We start from the raw sequence: 19,810 nt of genomic DNA on the forward strand, positions 1-19,810 counted from the left end.
GATTAAAAGAAACAAAAAAATTTTTTTTTGCTAAAAATAGGCCTTTTCAAAAGGAAATATACATTTTCTAAATGACGAGAATCTCAAAGTAATTGGTAATTACTATTAAAAAAAATAAACTCATTCAATACCTTTACACATTTCCTTTACCACTCCTATGCTTCAATCGTTTTGAATAACTTCACTTTCCAGTCATAATCCTTTAAGGGGCATCATTTCAACTTGCAAACCTTGTCATCATTTGATATATTGAGATAATAATATTTTCTTGGGCAATGAGCAAAAGAGGCTAATTTTGAAATTTTATTTTGAATTTCAAAGACCAAACAAAATATTCTTTCAAATGTTTAATTGGTAATTCAATGTATGTCAAATTTTATCAATATGATTGAACCATCCAAATTCTTTCGATGGCCATAGACATAAAAAATGCCTGAACTTTCTTTCTCAAGTAGGTTTTGTTTTATGTCCTAAAGCACATTGACTAAAATAAGCAAAATTTCTTCTCACCTAAGATAATTTGTTTAATGCATTAATACCTTTTCGCTTCATTTTACCATAAATGCCAAACAATTTGAAACCAAAATGAGCCTTTTTTATAAATTGTGTGATTAAATTTAGGACATCCTATACAACTTGATTTTCATTGTCACAAGAATCTTGAGTGAAAAACAAGATGAGGCTTTAGTTAGATAAAAATAATTTATGGTTAAAACATAAAAATAAAGAAAAAAATAAAAACAAAAAGAAGCCATTTATCTCTTTCTTTAAATAATTTGCTCTTCTAAATGATTGTGTTTGAAATGATGAATGACCATTTTTCTCTATCTTTTGTATATAGAAAAATTATCCACTTGCTACCTATTTAAGCTTATTAAATTTCTTGTTTCAAATGAACCTTTGGCCAATGATCGTTTTTTGCACTAAGGGGTAAAACAAGGATATCTTCAAGAGATCAACTTCAAGGAAAGTTTTTGATATTAAGAGCATCTAATGTGCACCTCAAAGATGAAAGTCAGCAGGAAAAATGAATGAAGTTTCAACTGGAATCCTAAAAATTCAAGAAAGTAGTTTGCTAATGATGAAGTCAGATGTTTCAAAAGAGAAAAAAAAAAGAAGAAAAAAAAAGAGTAAAGAAAAAAAGACATGCACCTTAAATATAAGAGTCTGGAGCAAAAAGTGCATAAAGTTACAATTAGAATCCTAAGAATGCAAGAAAATAGATTGCTTGAAGTCAAATATTTCTAAAAAAAAAAGCGTAAAGAAAAAAAGACATGTACCTTAAAGGTAAAGATCTGAGGAAAAAGTGAATAAATCTTCAGTTATAATCCCAAATAAAAAAGAAGATAGAATTCAAGAAAATAGAATGCTAAAGATGAAGTCGAATGTTTTTAAAAAGGAAAAAGCAAAGAAAAGAAGACATGCATTTCAAAGATGAGAGCTTGGGCAAAAAGTGAATAAAGTATCAATTAAAATTCTAAGTAAGAAAAAAAGAATTTAGGAAAGAAGCATGCTAAACTTGAAGTTAAATGTTTCCAAAAAAGAAAGAGCAAAGAAAGAAAGACACATTACTTTTTATCTAAAGAATACTCAGTATGATCCTTGGCTAAATTATCCATTCTTTTAGAACCTAATCCTTGACCTACATTGCATACCTTGAAAAGTCTATTTTGATCAAATGTGAATACTTGAATTAAAGAGCTATATACTTCTTTTATATTTGAGAAGATTTTACCAATTTTTTTATTGTTAGAAAATATAACTTTAAGGTGAAAACCCAAAAAGGGTAGTTTAGAGTTAGAGCTACTCTTAGGTCCCTAAAAGAATTTTAGAGTTCCAAAGTTCTATCCAGAATAAAAAATTATGATACAAAACCATTTCAAAGATTAGTACCCATTAGAGACTTTGCATTTCACTAAAGAGTGAAAATAAAAAAGATCAATCCTTTTTTCTTTCCAAATCTTTTTTAAAAAATAATGGTCAATTTGATGCACATTGAAGTATCATGTTTTCAATTAAAAAAAAGTATTTTAGAAAAATTATTTTTTTGTGAGCTTAAGAAGTAATCCTTGCAACCCTCATTGAGCCTTCTTTGAGATATACCCACTAGTGAAAAGAATTGAATTCTTAATTACCCATCCATAAGCATTTTAGATAGTAATCACCAATTTTCAAGAGATTCAAAAGTCATGGTTTTTAACTTTTCTCATTGATTATGAAAATACTTTATGTAGGACAATTTTGTGATCATTTTTAAAAGTTCAAAGATTATTTGATCATTTTGTATAGAATATTGAGATCATTGTTGGTGAAGAGTAAACATTAAAATTTTGAATAGAAATTGTTTTTGCATTTACATCACTTGCATTCATATTCACATTTACATTATGAGAAAGATATTTAACCTGCATGCTACAAAAAAAAAAAAAACAACAATAACAAAAAAACAAAAAAAAAGAAAATAGCATTTATATCAATTACATGTGCATCATGAGAAATATATGCTATCTGCATGTTGCAAAAATAAAAATATATATTTGTATTTGCATAACTTGCATTTGTATTGATATATGTATCATGAGAAGAATATTTGATCTACGTACTATAAAAAAATAAAAAAAGATATTTGTATTTGCATTACTTGTATTCGCACTTACATGTGCATTATGAGAAAAACATTTGTATCCGCATCTATATCATGAAAAAGACATTTATAATTGTATCACTTGCATTTGTATCATGAGAAAGACATTCGCATTTACATCATCTACATCATAACCAAGGCATTTGCATTTACATCATAAGAAAGACATTTGCATTTGCATCATGGCATCTGCATCATAAAAAAAGTATTTGTAGGGGCATTATATGAAAGGAATACTGGCATTTGTATTATGAAAAAAGTCACCTGTATTTATTTGATAGGCAAAAAAAGAGAAGGTAGCTATCACATAAAGATGAGAAAAAGAGAAAATAGTTTAACAAAATTCCAAAATGTGAAAAAGGTTTGAAGAGTTGAAAGAAAAATGATTTGCAAAAAATGGAGGGGTTGTTGAAAAAATGAGATAATCTCTAAGATCTCTGAGCATAATCTCTAAGACTTATAGGCATAATCTCTAAGACATCTAAGCAAAATATTTTAAAATTTCAAAGTTTCAATGCCTTTGATACAAAAAACATTTAAAGATGTTGAGATTTGTAAGATTTTTGGGCATAATCTCTAAGAGCTCTAGGCATAATTTTTAAGACCTTTGGGAAATCTATAAGACCTTTGAGTAAAACATTTTAAACTTTTAAAGTTTCAATGCTTTGTACGAGAAACATTCAAAGATGTTGAGATTTGTAAGACCTCTTGGCATAATCTTTAAAACTTCCAAGCATAATCTATAAGACCTCTGGGCAAAACATTTTAAATTTTTAAAGTTTCAATGCCTCTGATACAAAGAGCATTCAAAGATGTTGAGATTTGTAAGAACTCTGGGCATAATTTCTATGACCTCTTGCCATAATTTTCAAGACTTTCGGGCAAAACATTTTAAATTTTTAAAGTTTCAATACCTCTAATATGAGGAGCATTCAAAGATGTTGAGATTTATAAAACTTTTAGGTATAATCTTTAAGACCTCCGGACATAATCTTTAAGACCTTCAACATAATCTGTAAGATTAATGGGTAAAATCTTTCAAATTTTCAAAGTTTCAATGCCTCTGATATGATGAGCATTCAAAGATGTTGAGATTAGTAAAACCTCCAAATATAATCCATAAGATCTCCAAGCATAATCTTTATGACCTTCGAGCATAATCTGTAAAACCCCTGAGCAAAACCTTTTGAAGTTTAAAAGTTTCAATGCCTTTAATATAAGAAGCATTCAAAGATATTGAGAGTTGTAAGGCCTTTAGGTATAATCCTTAAAACCTCTGGGTATAATCTCTAAATCTTTCAGACGAGATTCGTAAATCTTTTGAATTGAATTTGTTTTAATTTTGAGATTTGTAAGACCTCCGAACATGATCTCTTATTCTATTTTCAAAAGTTGTTAAGTCTTGTTTAAAAGAGATTTTAAATTTGTTTTCAAATGGTCAAATTTATTTTTAAAAAAATCAAATGGTAAAAAAAAAAAAGAAAAACCAAAAACTGAAAACAAAACAAAAAAAAAAGCAACAAAAAACAAAACAAAAAAAAATTTTGAAAATTTTGAATCGTTACTTTAGACAAAATTGTTGTTTATATTTTTACCTTATTCTTGATTCTTAGTAATGTGCAAAAAGGGGCACCTGTAGACACTATTTTTTTTTCGGTTAATTCGAATTTGTTTCTTATTTTATGTTTAATTTGCATGTTCTTATTTGATTTAGTTTAAGCATTAAATCGAATTAGATTTATTCGAACTTGTTTTTAATAGGTCATTTTTAATTTTAATTTTTTTTATTATTATTATTTAGAATTAACCAAATTAATTGAAAAATTACAAAAAAAAATTAATTCATTCATTCATTAAAATTAAATTAAAAAAAGGGTAAAAAAAATAAAACAAAACAATAAAAAGTAGTGGCCAGTAGTGTCAGGAGCCTCTTCTGCTCCACTACTCTATACACCAAGCCAACGCCGCTTCTTTCACTAGTCCCTACCCACTACACGCCACAAGCGACCAAATCTCCATTTGCTTTTTTTGCAAGACAATAAAAAAATTTGACAAATTAAAAAACCAAAAGAGGCTCGGTTACAAAAAGGGGTTCCAACATTTTTTTCTCTGCATCCTCACTCGTATCAACCGAACGCATTACACCATCCCAGAGCCCTGGCCTATGACTTTATCACCATAGTCCCTCTATCCTAGAGTCTCAGCCTAACACTATAGCCTACCTTCACCCCCGACACCTTGTTCCAACCCTTCACAGAAAAGACCAAGCTCCATAACCTAACATCAAGGCCTCACCAGCACCAAGCTTCACCAAAACAAATCATTAGCCAAACCTACCAATTTCCACAACCCCTGCACCAAGCATAGGTCCTCATAATTCTAGTACCCAATCATTATCCAACCTTTAAGCACACATAAAACCCTTACCGACTCTAATCTCCAACCTAAGCCAGCCTTCTTCCAAAACACTAATAACATAGTAACCCAAAAGTTAAACCTTTCATCGTATACACACCAGCACCAAACCAAATAATTCCATAATGCCCATTAAAAACCCTCAAAAACTCATATTCGACCATTACCCTTTCTTTCTAAAACATCATAGCTCGAGCATAGTCCCTCAACACCCTCTACAATAACCCTTCAAACATATTGACCAGGCCTTCGCCTTTCCCAAAACTCACATAAAAATAGCCCCTAACCCTTTCCAACCAATGCTACACAGAACCTAACAACTTCGCTCGCTCCCAAGAACCAGTATTGGACAACCCTCTTTTGCAAAGTCCTTAAAATAGCCTCTCTTCACTTAAAACCAAGCGTTGGCCTTCCAAAAAAAACCCCGTTCAGACCCTTTATAGCCTCCAAGCTACCAAAAAAAATTAAAAAAATGAATAAGAAAAACACAGTCCCTTAATGGGGAACTAAATGCCATAGCTAAGCCTTTCTGAATAAACAAAAGTAAAATAAATAAATAAATAAATAAAAATCAATCTCAGCTTAAAAAAAAAGAAAAAAAAAGAAAAAGAGGCTCAAATCTAGTAAAGATAAAGAAAAGAGAAATTATGACAACTAGTATAAGAAAATGCATAGTGCAGCTTCAAGACTATTATGGCTAAAAGAGGAAGAGTAGTGGCACCTGAGTCTAACGAAGGTTAGGTTTGTGTTAGAAAGTTAGATAAAGTGTTTTTTTTAAAAGAGATTTTGGAATGAATATATATATATATAACATAATTACATAGTTTTTATAGCAAAATAAAAAAAAAAAAGAAAAGAAAAGAAAATGGTGCACGCGATGGTACTAGCGATGATCAATGACAATAAAACGATGTGAGGAATGATGATTGGCCAGTTGCACTCCACCAACAACTAGGCTTAAGAGTTTTTAGGTTTTTTTTTTTTTTTTTTGTAAAGAAAGAAGTTCTATCCCTTAAAGAGAGGAAGCAAGAAAAGAAAATAACAACAAAAAATTTTAGGTTTATAGCTTAAAAAAATGACATTGTTTTAAAAAAGAGAGACTCACATGCGGACCTGAACCTGATAATAACCTGCTTCAACAATAGCCATCGATTGGTCCAACTGAACCAGACTCAAACCATGCTTGAACTAGCCAGCAATTGCTCTGCATTGCCTGAATCGCTCTTGAACCAATTAAAACCATTCCAAACTACTGAAAACTACTTGAACTACATTGAACCGGCTCAAACCACCTTGGACCATTAACCAACGTTGACCAATTGGGTTTTGGGTAATTTTTCATATTTTTTTATTTATTTTCTCTAATTTTTCAATTACTTATTTTATTTATTAATGCACATTTGTGTTCTTAAATAATTGAAAAAAGTGCATATTTTTTAGAAATAAAAATTAAGAGTTTTAAACTTATTTAATTAAGAAGTATGTAAATAAAATAAAAATAAAACTAAAATATAAAATATAAAATACAAAAAATGATAAAAAAATAAAAATCTCCAAAAATGGGATGTTAAAGAAGTCCAAGTAGTAATTCCTTAAAATCTCTAGGTGACAATATTTAAAAAAAAAAAATACTACTAAAGTAATTGAATATTTGGAAAAGTATTCAACACAAATTATTTATTTATTTATTTAACTCTCTTAAAATATATATGCCTTAATAATGATAAAAAAATGATAAAAGGGAAAATGACCTTATTTTTTTAAGTAATGAAATTAATATAATTTTACTTGTGATAATTAATCATTTCTTATTTGAATAATAATAATAATAATAATAATAATAATAATAATAATAATAATGAAAATAACAATAATAATAATAATAATAATGACAATAACAATAATAATAACAATAAATATACATATAAATTTAATAATAATAATAATAAATCAATTAGACAAGTAAAATAAAATAAGTAATCAAGAAAATATAACATAAGGAAAAATAAATGAGATGACAAAATTTTTTTTTTTTGCACACATACCATACATGCTCATCTGCATTTGATAGAATAATCTTGAAAGTAACGTGAATTTTTTATGATAGTCCAATAAGTTTGAGTAGTGATTTTTGAGAATTTTCTAAGTGAGAGAATTTTTCTAAAAATATTGCCAAAGAATTGAAAATTTTAGAATGATTTTCAATACGAAAAAATTCTTGTTTAATTTTCACTTTTAAAAATGAATTTTTCTATAATGCAATAGCATCACAAATTAATCTATATACATCATATTAAAAAATATTATAATAGTAAACAAAATCTTAGAAGATTAGATCCTAAAGAAGTCCAAGTAATGATTATTTAGGAATCTCTAAGTGAGAAAATTTATCTAAAATGCTACTAATGTATTGGAGCATTCAGAATAATTTTCAAAAAAGATTTCTAGTTTTTTTAATAAATAGAATAAAAAATGATTTTTTAAAAATATTCTTGGGATTAAATCATAGTTATCATATTTTATTACATGCATTGATTTTGAAAATAAATATGAAATGTCGAGGATAAGATTTTTGAGAATTTCGAGTAGTGATTCTTAAAAGATCCTTAGGTGAGAAAGTTCATTTTGATATTGCCAAAATATTAGAATATTTTCAAAAAATTTTTAATAAATAAGTTTCTTATTTATTTTTCGAACCAAGATAAAAAAATAAAAATAGAAATATGTTTTTTTACTTCAAAAAAATTTTAAGAAAATTATTTTTAAACACTGCAACTAGGATCATTTTTGTCAGAAGTAGAGGATAACATAGAATTAATTAGTACCATTTTAAATGAGCACTATGGAGTACTAATCCTTCCTCATTTATATTTAACTCTTGAACCCAAACTGTTTCACAAACCTTAAAATTATCTTTTAAATAAATTTTAATTAATTTTAAGATTTTATTAAAAGGTAGCCAATCGCACCTAGCCAAAAAAGGTTGGTGGTGACTTCATATTTTCCTTTTTGTTTTTTAAATTCGTTTAATGACCCTCAAAACCGTTATGACAAATATTAGTAAAGGAAAAAAAATGGTCGAACACGAGCCACTTACATGCACCACTTTATAGGTATAATTCTCTCCAATCTCAATCTTGAACCTTCTAAAATCCCTATACTTTCTCTGTGACTTTTCTTTCTTATTGATTTAAACCATTGAGAAGAAGTAATCAAATCCAATATTTGAAGAAGAAAGCAACGCTTGATGACAAGGAAATAAGACAACAAAAAAGTTGATAAACACAGAAAATCAGAGAAGATATCTGTAGAATTGATTTTGTTCAAAAAGTAAAAAAAAAGAAAAAGAAAAATAAAGTAGCACAACAAACTTATTTTGAGTTTTGGTGTGGGTTTACTTTGTCTAAGACTTTGGGTAGAGGCAAAAGAAGAAATGCAAATTCTTTTACATTATTATACCCCAGCTAAAGATCACAATCCCTAAATAGATTGATCAAGATTTTTGGGTATTTTCCTCTAGGTTTTTTAAGTGGGTTTTTTGAGTAAAAAAATGATAAAGAAGAGTTAGGAAGGCCAAAGTTGGAAAATAGTGAAATAGGATGTGGCAACATTGTTAAATAAGGAAAGAAGAAGATGACAGAATAAAGAAAGGTGTCGTGGAGGAGATAAGGAGAAAAAAAAAAACATAAAACTAAAACCCCTAAAACAAATAGCTATAAAGATTTTTTTATGGCCCAAAAGTAACCTTTAATTTTTTTAAGACATTGCTAACATGTATAACAAATTAGATGAAAGGGATTGCTTTTATTATAAGTATAAATAAAAGATGAACTTGTTCACTAGCCATACCCATGGGCTTGCCTATACTTGAGCCAGTTCTTAACATGCTATTTTAGGCTTGATTCAAGATATTTTATATTAATAGATAATTATTTTATAATATATTAATTTTAAAATATAAATATGTTAGTATAAATATTTTATTAAATAGCACTTATATGATACTTAAATTTTTATCTCTATATTTTTGAAAGTCACGTATTAATCCTTATACTTTCAATGTTGTAACAAAATAATCTTTTTATCAATAATTTTGTTAAGTTTGACATTAAGTATTAGTCCCAACCACAAAGTCAGACAAATGACATACACTTATAAGTTTATGTGTATATTTTTTTATGTTTATTTTCATTTTTATTTAATTTTAATTTTAAAAATCTATATTATATTTAAAATAAAAAAACTTATTAAAAATATAAATTTTAAAATTTATTTTTATAATTATAATGTTTGCTAAAATATCTTTTTTATTTTTTAATAGAATATTAAAAATATTTAAAATGTACTAAATTTATAAAATATATTATATTAATTTTTAAAAAAGTGTAGAATTTTTTTATTTTCTATTATTTATTTTTTGTCCTTTTTTATTCTTTTTCTTTATTCCTCTCCATTTCTTTCACCCACTAGCCAAGGTTTTGTTGACAATGGCAATTGAGAAACTCAACTTTTCTTCTCCCCATCAATTCAACCACTTTAAGGATTAATCTGGCTCTAATTGATGATAAACTATCGACTGTGCCACATCCAACCCTTTTTCGTCATTGATAGAACCTTGATCAGGAAGGAGGAGAGGAAAAAGAGTACAAAAAAAGGAAAACAAAAATACATTTTTTTGCCTTTTTCAACATTTTTAAATTATAAATTATGTATTTTAATTTATTTTTAAATTTTATAAGAATAAAAAATACCGGGTCATCAATTTCTAACTACCATTTTCTCGACATAATTTGTTCATCCAATTAGTTTGGTTAATTTTGAATCAAATTATTCAAAACTGAATTAATAGAATTACGTGTTTTATTTTTCTACACCAAACCAAATTTATTAGTTTTTAAAATGAAATAGTCAAATTTAATTCAATTTGTTTAGTTAATTTTTTGATTAATCAAATAATAAAATACATATAAGTTAAATTATATTTTAAACTCTTAATTTCTTATGTTTGAAAAAATTAAAATCATTCAATAAAATATTTAAATTCTAAAGTATTAAACTTAAAAAAATGAAATGGTCCATTTCATATATTTTTAATTTTATTTAGGTTTTTTATATTTTGGTTACCTTGGTCCGAAAATCAAATTAATCAAAAATTAAGATTTTTCTAAGATCAATTTTAATAATCAACCAAAATTAATTTAATAACTAACCAATTTATAGTATTAAATCAATTCGATCAATTAATTCGATTAAAATTGAATTTTGAACACTCCTAACACCACATGTGAAACACATGACTTCACATGTGATGCTCATTTGAATTAACATTCACACTAACTATTATAAATTTGAATGTATGAAGATTAATAAGTGATTTTTGAAAATATAAAGATAAAAATTTTATAACAATTCAAAATTTAAAGATTTAGGATGTTATTTACTTTAAAATTTTTAATATTTGAATAGTAAATATAATTCAAATAGATATGTTTAAGTTGAGTGCAAGCTTAAGCTTAGATTTTAATGGTTGTCAACCAAACTTGACCTAGCCTATAAATACTTAATTAAGCTCAATCAAGTTGTAGAAAGGATTTGGTGCCTTTATAGTCATCTACAAGTACAACATAATTAGGTCATATAAAATGCACTAAGTCAAGCTATATAGGCTAGAGAGACTTGGTGAGTGATAGAGTGATGAGATTGAGAAAAAAAACCATTGCATCCATGCATTACTTAACTTTGAAGCCTCAAGGGATTTTAATGTATAAAAAGTTAAAAACTCATCAAAATCATAATTATTTTAGGTCATGTGACCAAATCCTAATTGTGAAAGACTAAGCTCACAATTATAGAAACCATATGCATTATAATACAAGTAAGCCGTTTCATACCAAGTCTCAAATCATGCATTTCCAAAATGAATTTTTGAGTAAAGCGTCCTCCCCTTCAATTGGGAGTAATCCTAAGAATAGATCAAATATTTCCTCAAGTATAAGAATTTTTTTAGACTATATGTGGTGCAAAGTCCAAGTTATTTAAAAAATGCATTCCACATTGAATTAGAGTTATTCCAATTGAATTGAGGCCTAATTTGATATTGTAATTACAGTAAAAAAAATGGATGATAGAGTGTTTTAAAAAGTATTGCAACAAATTTCTACAAAAATTTGTGATTTAAAAATTTTAAATGTTTGATATTGATGTGAAATGTGTTGTGAAAAAATTATAATGTTTAAAAAAGACAATGTTTATATTTGTCGAGCTCAGAGCTGAGAGGTAAAGCCCTAAAATCACAAGAGGAAGAAAGAGAATAGTTAAAGTCAAAGGTTAAGAGTTTTTTCAGCATTTGCACTTAGATGCTCAAATCAAAGGTTGGTTAAAAAAAAGCTAAGAGGGAGAAAGTGTAAAAGTAAAAGAGTATAAAATATCCAGCTAATACTTGGATAGCCCAATTTATAGTTAAAGGTAAGGGGTTTTAGGGCAGCCCATAGTCAATCCTAAAGCGAGAATGTCCTAGCATGTCCAGCTAACCTGGACGTTGATCATCCATTTAGGGAACGACAGGTCAACATAAAAGGGGTTTTTTGGATAGTTTGGTGAGGTGGCAAAACTGACATAGCACTATGCATGTTATGTTGGGTTGACATGTTAGGATGGCCCAAAGGTCATAAATGCCCATGGCTATCTGCTGGTAGTCTTTAAAGGAAAAAAAAAAAAAGACCATTTTGCCTTTTTGACCCAAAATTACCCCTAACATTTTGTCTCTCTACCAAGCAATTTAAGTATTAGATTGTTAAGTGTAGTCCTAGCCAATCTAGTTTGTGCCGACCTAATACGTGCTTGATGATATCAAGCTTAATCTTGAGTGTGAGTTTTAAAATTTACATTTCATTGGTCCGATCAAAAGTCACCAAGGTGAATGAATGTGAATTCCAAGGTCAATGAAGGTTGGAAAAAGTAAGTTTATAAGTGATTATTGATGTGACTTATGCGTTTAATGTTATATTTGACCACGACTTGGTGGCCTGTTATTGTATAAATTGATGTGGGACTTGTGCTTTTTTCTTTGGCTTGAAATTTGATTTTTGACCTGACACATGATTGATCTAATGTGTCATAATTGTTTGACTAATATGGGTAAGCAAAATGATCAATTTGCCCCTTTATTGTTTACAAATGGCATTAATGAAGAGAAAAAAATTGGGTGATAAAACTTAAAGCTGGAAATATGAAGGGTCATCTTCAATAACCACTTCAGACATGAGGTACGATTTAAAGCATTCATCTGATCCTTCTATTAGCTATATTAAAAGGTCTTTTGTGGCTTTTATCTCTCATTTTATAGAATTTTTGCTTTCGTATCGATATGTTTTTACCAATTTCCAAACTTTCTAGTTTTCTCTCAACTGACTTTCTTATTTTCATATAGTTCGGTATGTTTCTTTTTCTTTAATTATTTCTTCTTATTCAAGTTTTGTAAGTTTTAGGGCAGAGCCAAGGGGAGCTCAACTTGGTTATCTGAGTTTAGATGATAAAGTCCCTTTTGTGATTATGGGAGGATTATAGCCAAGCTAATTTTTGGTTGAATCTAATATTAGCTCCTGATAATCAACGAGTTGAAAATAATGTTCCTGTCAGAAGAAAGTGGGTGGATGAGCTTCTTATTATAATAGATTGTGATCTTTAAAATCAAGTAACCTCAATGTTAGAGGTCAGTTTGGCCCTTTCGGTTGACCTTTTTTCTTCTGTTCTTTTGTTTTCTCACTTTTACCTTTTTTTTTATTCTTTCTATCATTTTTTTATTTTATGTTTTGTCTTTTCATCCTCAACTTTTGTTTCCACTTTTTCTCGATGTCTATATAGGTTGACCTTATATTCTAGCCCTGGTCTGGCTTCTACATCAGAGGAATTTCCTATTCTTTGTTCATCATCTTCTTCATATAAAATAAAAAGATTCATATTTTTGCTCTTATTTGGACATTGACCCCTATTACCTCTTCAAAAGATAAGTCATTCAACAATAAGACTTTTAAGAGTGAGCAAACTATAGCCCCATAAATAGGGGACCAATAAAGTTGAAAAGGGAAAGACAAGTGAAGGTAAGGAGTAAGTTACCTCAAATGGTGATGTATATGACTTCGTTCCCTTTAATACCCTTTATGACTTAGGTATAAACCTAAAAGATGTAATATAGACCTTGAAGGGTAAGTTTAATCCTAAGGATTACCCTAATTTGTGCTCAGTGCATCACTCTCATAGTTTAAAGGTCAAATTTAATCTTTCTAAAATGAGGTATAGTATAGTATAGCACTGTCGACTACTGAGGATTGAGTTACTACTCTTTTAGGTGCTGACAAGATTTAGGTGTCCTGAGAGTCCATAGTCATCGGTCTAAGATTCCTTTTACATTTTTTTATTGTTAACTATTTTTTTATAATTTAACTATCACTCAGCTCACTCTAAATTCTTTTTACTATATTATAGCTTTTGTAATTCTTTATACGGGCTGAAGTTAGATCAAATCCTTCTTTTATTTAAAGAATTTTTTATAGGTTAAAAGCATTTCCATGATAAAAATTGGTTCTATGTAACAGCTTGACCCATGAAAAAATATTTGTTGATTGTTTGAGCTTAATAAAGGGCTAAAAGCTCTTATTTTAATGTATAGAGAAAAATGATGATTAGAAAAAGCCTGGTGTATGGAAAATAAACAATGGACTTGGAATTTTTTAAGACGTTCAGTCGATCCCCTGATGATCATAAAATTGAAAGCTCAAGATGAAATAATGAACCTTTTCTAGTAGGGGTAATTGGTTCTAGATGCGAAAGAGCTTACCTCCCCTTCTGTTATCAAAGAGGTCAAGTATTACGGTAGGTGCGAGATAACTTCACACGATTTTTGTTCTAAAAAATTTTTCTTAACTTTTAGCTCCATTTTCTATGTAGATATCTCATCCTAAATGGGAGATTTTGAGTTCACGCATTTCTTCCATGCCTCTAAGTCTAAAAATGAAGATAAAGCTCCTATTTAGCACAAGGACCCCTCAAAAGGGTCAAAATAATCAACCCTACTCTTTCTTAGTCTCTTTCTAGCTCAACCATGCCCTAGAAGAGGTAAAAACAAACAACCCAAAGGGAAAAGCCTTCAAAAAAAATAGAGCATTGAAACTTGTCTTGCTGGTTTGAGCACCAGATTGCAACTTACCTTAGAGCAGGTGGTAATAAATGTGGAGTTTGACTCCATTGAGAACCCTTTTGAGGATTGAAAATGTGAAGAAGATCACTACAGTAACCTTCACCAAAAAAGGTTAATATTTTTAAGCTTGATCAAAACTTATTTTATTTTTTATATTTTTATTTTTTCTAAAGGATAAGCTTGGTTATTGTTTTATGCAGCTTCTGACCAACTCCCATCTACTATTTCTCACATAGCGGTGTAAGACCTATTTAATGCTTATCAGGCCCTATGCACTATTACAAAATCATGTAGAATCTAAAAGATTATGTTCAGAATCTGCATCTATCCATAGAGTCCCATAAAAAGACCAAGGCCTCTTTAATAAAGGTCAAAAAAGATAAGGATGAGCTCAGAAAGAAAATAGAGGACTTGGTTGCTAAGCTTGAAGATATGTCCCCGTAAAAGGCCATAGCTAAGTCACTCTATTAATAGGTTAACCTCAAATTTAATGATGCTCTAGCTTAGGTAACAACGCTGAAATTAAAGTTGAAGGCTGAAAAAAAGACCAAGTAGCGAGTGGTAAATGAATTCTTGGCCTTCTTAAAATTATATGATATGCAAACAGAGTTTGCTAGGAGCCAAGCCTTTGGTGCTTTTAACCTGGAGAAGGAAGAGGTTCATTTTTGTTTTACTAACTTGAACCTTAAGCTCTTTAATGTTAAGCTCAACAATATTAAGTCTTAGCAAGCCCCTGCTACTGAAGCTACTAAAGATGAGGAGGATATTGAGTTTGAAGCTGAAGTCAATGCATTTTTTAGGCTAAAACTAGGGCTAGTGAGGTTCAACACCTACTGAGGAGTAAGAGGGATATTAAAGAGGCTTAGGGGGTAGTTTTCTCTTTTTGTTTGTGTTTTAATAATTTTTTTGTAAACTTTAGTTAATGATAATGTTTCTTTGAGATCAAGTTTTTTGTAAGTACCTTAGATCATATTCTTTAAACATTCGACCAAAATTTTGTCAACTCAAATTTTGTCATAGAAATGAAATGGAAATATATTTTTTTGTCTAAGTTTAATCTCTTCATTTTTTTTTACTTTGTAGTTTGTTTTTGTTAAACATAATTACTTAAGTCTTAGCTCAGATAGGATGAACTGATCAATTTAATTTAATAAATTAACTTAAGAATCTAATTAATTGGTTGAACAAAGGTTTATACTTCAATTTTAAATATGTTCTTCAATATCGATTTTAAGACTTTAGAAACCTCATGCAATAATTTCTTACAAGTGTCAGATCGATTGGTGACCTTGCACTAAGTATAAGCTGAGCACTAAGTATGATCTAAGTAAAGCTAAACCTTTTATCGAATTCTGAAATTACATAATACAAGTCTGAGCTTAGCTTTACACCTTTTCACTGGTAATAGATTTTAAGATTGTCTGCATTCCAAGTCCTTAGTATGGGATTATTGTTTATATCCTACAACATATAGGTTATGTTATAGACGACCTCTTTAACTATGTAAAGGGCCCTCATTTTGAGATGAACTTTCTACATTGGTTATCAACTCTTAAAGCTCTTACTTTTTTTAGTACCAGGTCACTTTTCTTGATATTCTTACATAGGACCCTTTTATTGTAAGAATTAAATACTCTCTGCTGATAAACCACTATTTTGATTATGGCTATGTCCTTTTATTCTTCAACCAAGTCCAAATTGGCCCTAAGGGCTTTTTCATTCCCTTGTACAAATCCAAGCTCAACTCGGTGACTCAGAAGGTCGATCTCCACAAGCACCATAATCTCTCTTTTAAAAGCTAAATTAAAAAGAATCTCTCTTATAGAGACCTTGGTAGTTATCATAAGAGCCATTGGGCAGCTCATCCACCCGTGATACACTAGGTAGCTCATCAACCTATTTGCCTTTATCTTCTTTTAATCTTTTCTTAAAGGCTTCAAATATGGTCTTATTAACCACTTTGGATTGGCCATTAGATTAAGGATGTGCAACCAAGGTGAATCTCAGGTTAATGTGGATGTTGAAACACTATTCTTTGAGTCTCGAATTGTTGAATTGTTTCTCATTATCTGTTATTATGGGTCAAAGTAAACCAAATCTGTAGATCATATTCTTCTAAATGAATTTTTTAACTTGGATTTAGTTGTGGTAGCTAAGGCCTTGACTTTGAGCCATTTTATGAAATAGTCAACTACTACTACCATGAATCTCCTCTGCCTTATGGTTGGGGTGAAAAGGTCGAAGGCATCTATTCTTCATTGCATGAAAGGTCGAGGACTAATGATGGGAATAAGCTTGATTAATGGGAATAATTGTATGTATGCAAATCTCTAGCATTTGTCACCTCTCTTCACAAGATTGATTGCACATTTTCTAATGGTAGGCCAATAGTAACCATGTATAAATACCTTATAAGCCAGTGGTCAAAGTCTAAGACAATTGCCACAGATTCATTTTGTGAATATTTTTGAGCATATAGTGTACCTTTTCTTCATCTATGCATCTAAGTAAAGTAGATTGAAAGATCTTTTATATAGTTTTCCTTTAATCAAGGTGTATCAAGGAACTTCTTTTACTAAAGCCTTAGCTTAGACATTGTCCTCGGGTAGTACACCATTAATCAAATAAGCTCGAATTTAAGTCATTCATGACTCTTTTTCTTTAATTTAATGGACCAGTTTCTCATTAATGCTTGTCTCAGCTAGCTTTTCGAACAAAACATGGGATAAGCTATTAGTTGTTATTTTTTATGCTAGTTTAGATAATGAGTCAGTGAAAGTGTTTTCTAACCTTGGTTTTTTTTACCTTGACTTTCAAAAATATGGCCAAGTGCTTTTTTATTCCTTCTTTTTAAGTTTTAAACTCTTCATTTATTTAGCCGATCACAAGTTAGGAATTACTACACACAATAATTTCTATTACATTTAGCTTGGCAACTAATCTTAGTCAGACAATTAATGCCTCATATTCAGTTTCATTATTCAAAACTTTGAATTCAAACTTTAAAATGTACTAAAATTATAGGTCTTCTAAGCTGATTAGAATTAGGCTGTCCCTATTTTTTTATTAGTATCTGACTCATCAATAAAAAGTTTTCATATTTCTTTCTTTTTGACCTTATCAATCTCCCAAGGCTGTTCATCGATCTAAGTTGAGATGCATTCAATGATAAAATCTACTAGCACATACGATTTCAAAGCTAACTTGATAAGTATATACAAGTTGAATTCATTAAGCTTTATTGTCCATTTGAATCAGTTTGCATGATAATTTTGGCTTTTGTAAAATTTACCTGAGCGGCTGGTTGATAAGAGCACTGATTGTGTGAGCTTGAAAATATGGCCTAGGCTTTCTGGCTAATGTGACAACTACATAAGCTAGTTTCTCTATCCTGGTGTAGTTCATTTCGAACCCTATTAGAACTTTGCTCACAAAATATACTAGCCTCTACCTTTCTTCTTCTTCCTTAACTAGTACCGAGCTAATTACTTAGTTAGTTATAGCGATATATAAATATAAAACTTTATAGGGCCTTAGATTAGAGAAGATAGAAAGAGAGGAAATGAATTCTTTTAGCTCTTCAAAGGCTTTTTGACACTAAGGTGTCCATTTAAATTCTAAGATGTTCTTGAAAATTTTGAAGAATGATAAGTACCTATGTCAATTTGGATATAAATATGCTTAAGATGGCTATTATTCCAGTTAGCCTCTGTACTTCATTTATTAATGTTAGTGTTTTCATGTCAAGGATGGCTTGAACCTTTTCAGGATTTACCTTTATGTCTTTTTTATTGATCACATAATTGAGAAATTTTTTTGATATAATCCTAAAGGCATATTTGCTTGAATTTAGCCTTATGTTGTAGCTTCTAAAAATATTAAAGGTTTTCTCTAAATCTTTCAGATGCTCATTTGAGTTCTTACTTTTCACAATCATGTCATCTATATATACTTTCATGTTTCAATCGATCTGATCCATGAAAACTTTGTTGACCAATCTTTAGTAGGTCACTCTTATATTTTTCAGGCTAATGGGCATGACTTTATAGCAATATAGGCCACTTTCACTGATAAAAACTATTTTTTTCTCAAATTTTTTTAGCATTTTGATCTAATTATAACCAAAGTAGGCGTCCATAAAGTTGAGCAAGCCATGTTCGATGCTATCATTAACTAGCTAATCTATGCTAAGTAAAGAAAAACTATCTTTTGCGTAAGCTCTATTGATGTTAATAAAGGCCATGCACATTTTCCATTTTTCATTATTCTTCTTTACCATTACAACATTGGCAATCCAATCAAAGTAGTAAGTCTCCCTGATAAAGCATGCTTTCAGTAGTTTGCTAACCTCTTTTTCTATTGCCTTTTACCTCTCTAAGGTAAAAATTCTCTTCTTTTATCAAATTGGTTTTATGTTTAAATCAATGTGTAGTCTCTGGACCATTACTTCGAGATCTATTTTGAGTATATCAAATGGGGTTCAAGCAAATAGGTCGACGTTGTCTCTTAAAAATTTAATTAGTTGCTCTTTGTGTTTGAGCTTCACTTCGATTTACATACATTTTTTAGAATTATTTTCTCAAACGGTATAGAGATAAGGTTTTCTGTTGGTTCTTATTAGTTTTTATCGATCTTTGGTCTTTGATCAATTATTTTTTTTTATTCTATTAGGTTGGGATTATTTCCTAAGAGAAGGCTAAATCTTAACATGGTAGTTATTAAAGTTGAACAAAATGTAGAATTTTATTTCAAATTTTCTTTAACTGCCTTAAGAGCTTGATTTTGTTGACATGTATGTATGTATATATAATGACTTAAGAGTTTGACCTCTATAGAATCATTCAAAAGTTGCAAAAGTTTTGTAGTATGTAATTTATGTAGCTTAAGGGCTTAAAGTGGCCTAGGAATACTTTTTTTTCTTCTTAGTTTCATGTTGCTTCTTACTAAGGCTATTTTACTTTACTTCTTCAACTTCTTTGACCTTAACCCCAACCACATTTGTCTTTTTCGATTCCTCGACTTTCGTCACACTATTAGTTTGTTTCCCACTCTTTCCTTTCATTATTGTCATATAACACTATTGCACTGTGGACTGGTCTCCACTAACTTTTCTAACTTCATTTAGGCTAAAAAACTTGATCTTTAGATAAGGAGCTGAGCTAATTAATTTTACAACAAATTGGCTAAGTTAGCCTAGGATTATGTTGAATGCAAAAGCAACATCAACTACTATAAATTTTATAACCGAGGTGATACTCCTTGGCTCAGTGCCCAATGTGATTGGCAACTTAATGGTTCCCTTTACTAGCACTTATTTATTTCTAAAATCAATCAAGATGGTAGTGATTGGCTTCAACATTTCTTTCTTTATGCCTATTCTTAGCATAATAGCATAATATAGCATATCAGTTGAGCTCCTACTATCAAATAGGATCTTTCTTACCATATGGTTGTACACTATGACAATAACCACAATCATGTCATCGTGTAGGAATTGGATCCCTTCCAAATCTTTTAAGCTAAAAAAAAATTAGTTCATCTTTTCAGTTTTTCTC

Source organism: Durio zibethinus, chromosome 5 (genome assembly GCF_047325235.1).
Source record: "Durio zibethinus cultivar Kanyao isolate XHJ-2024 chromosome 5, ASM4732523v1, whole genome shotgun sequence".
NCBI lineage: Eukaryota > Viridiplantae > Streptophyta > Magnoliopsida > Malvales > Malvaceae > Durio > Durio zibethinus.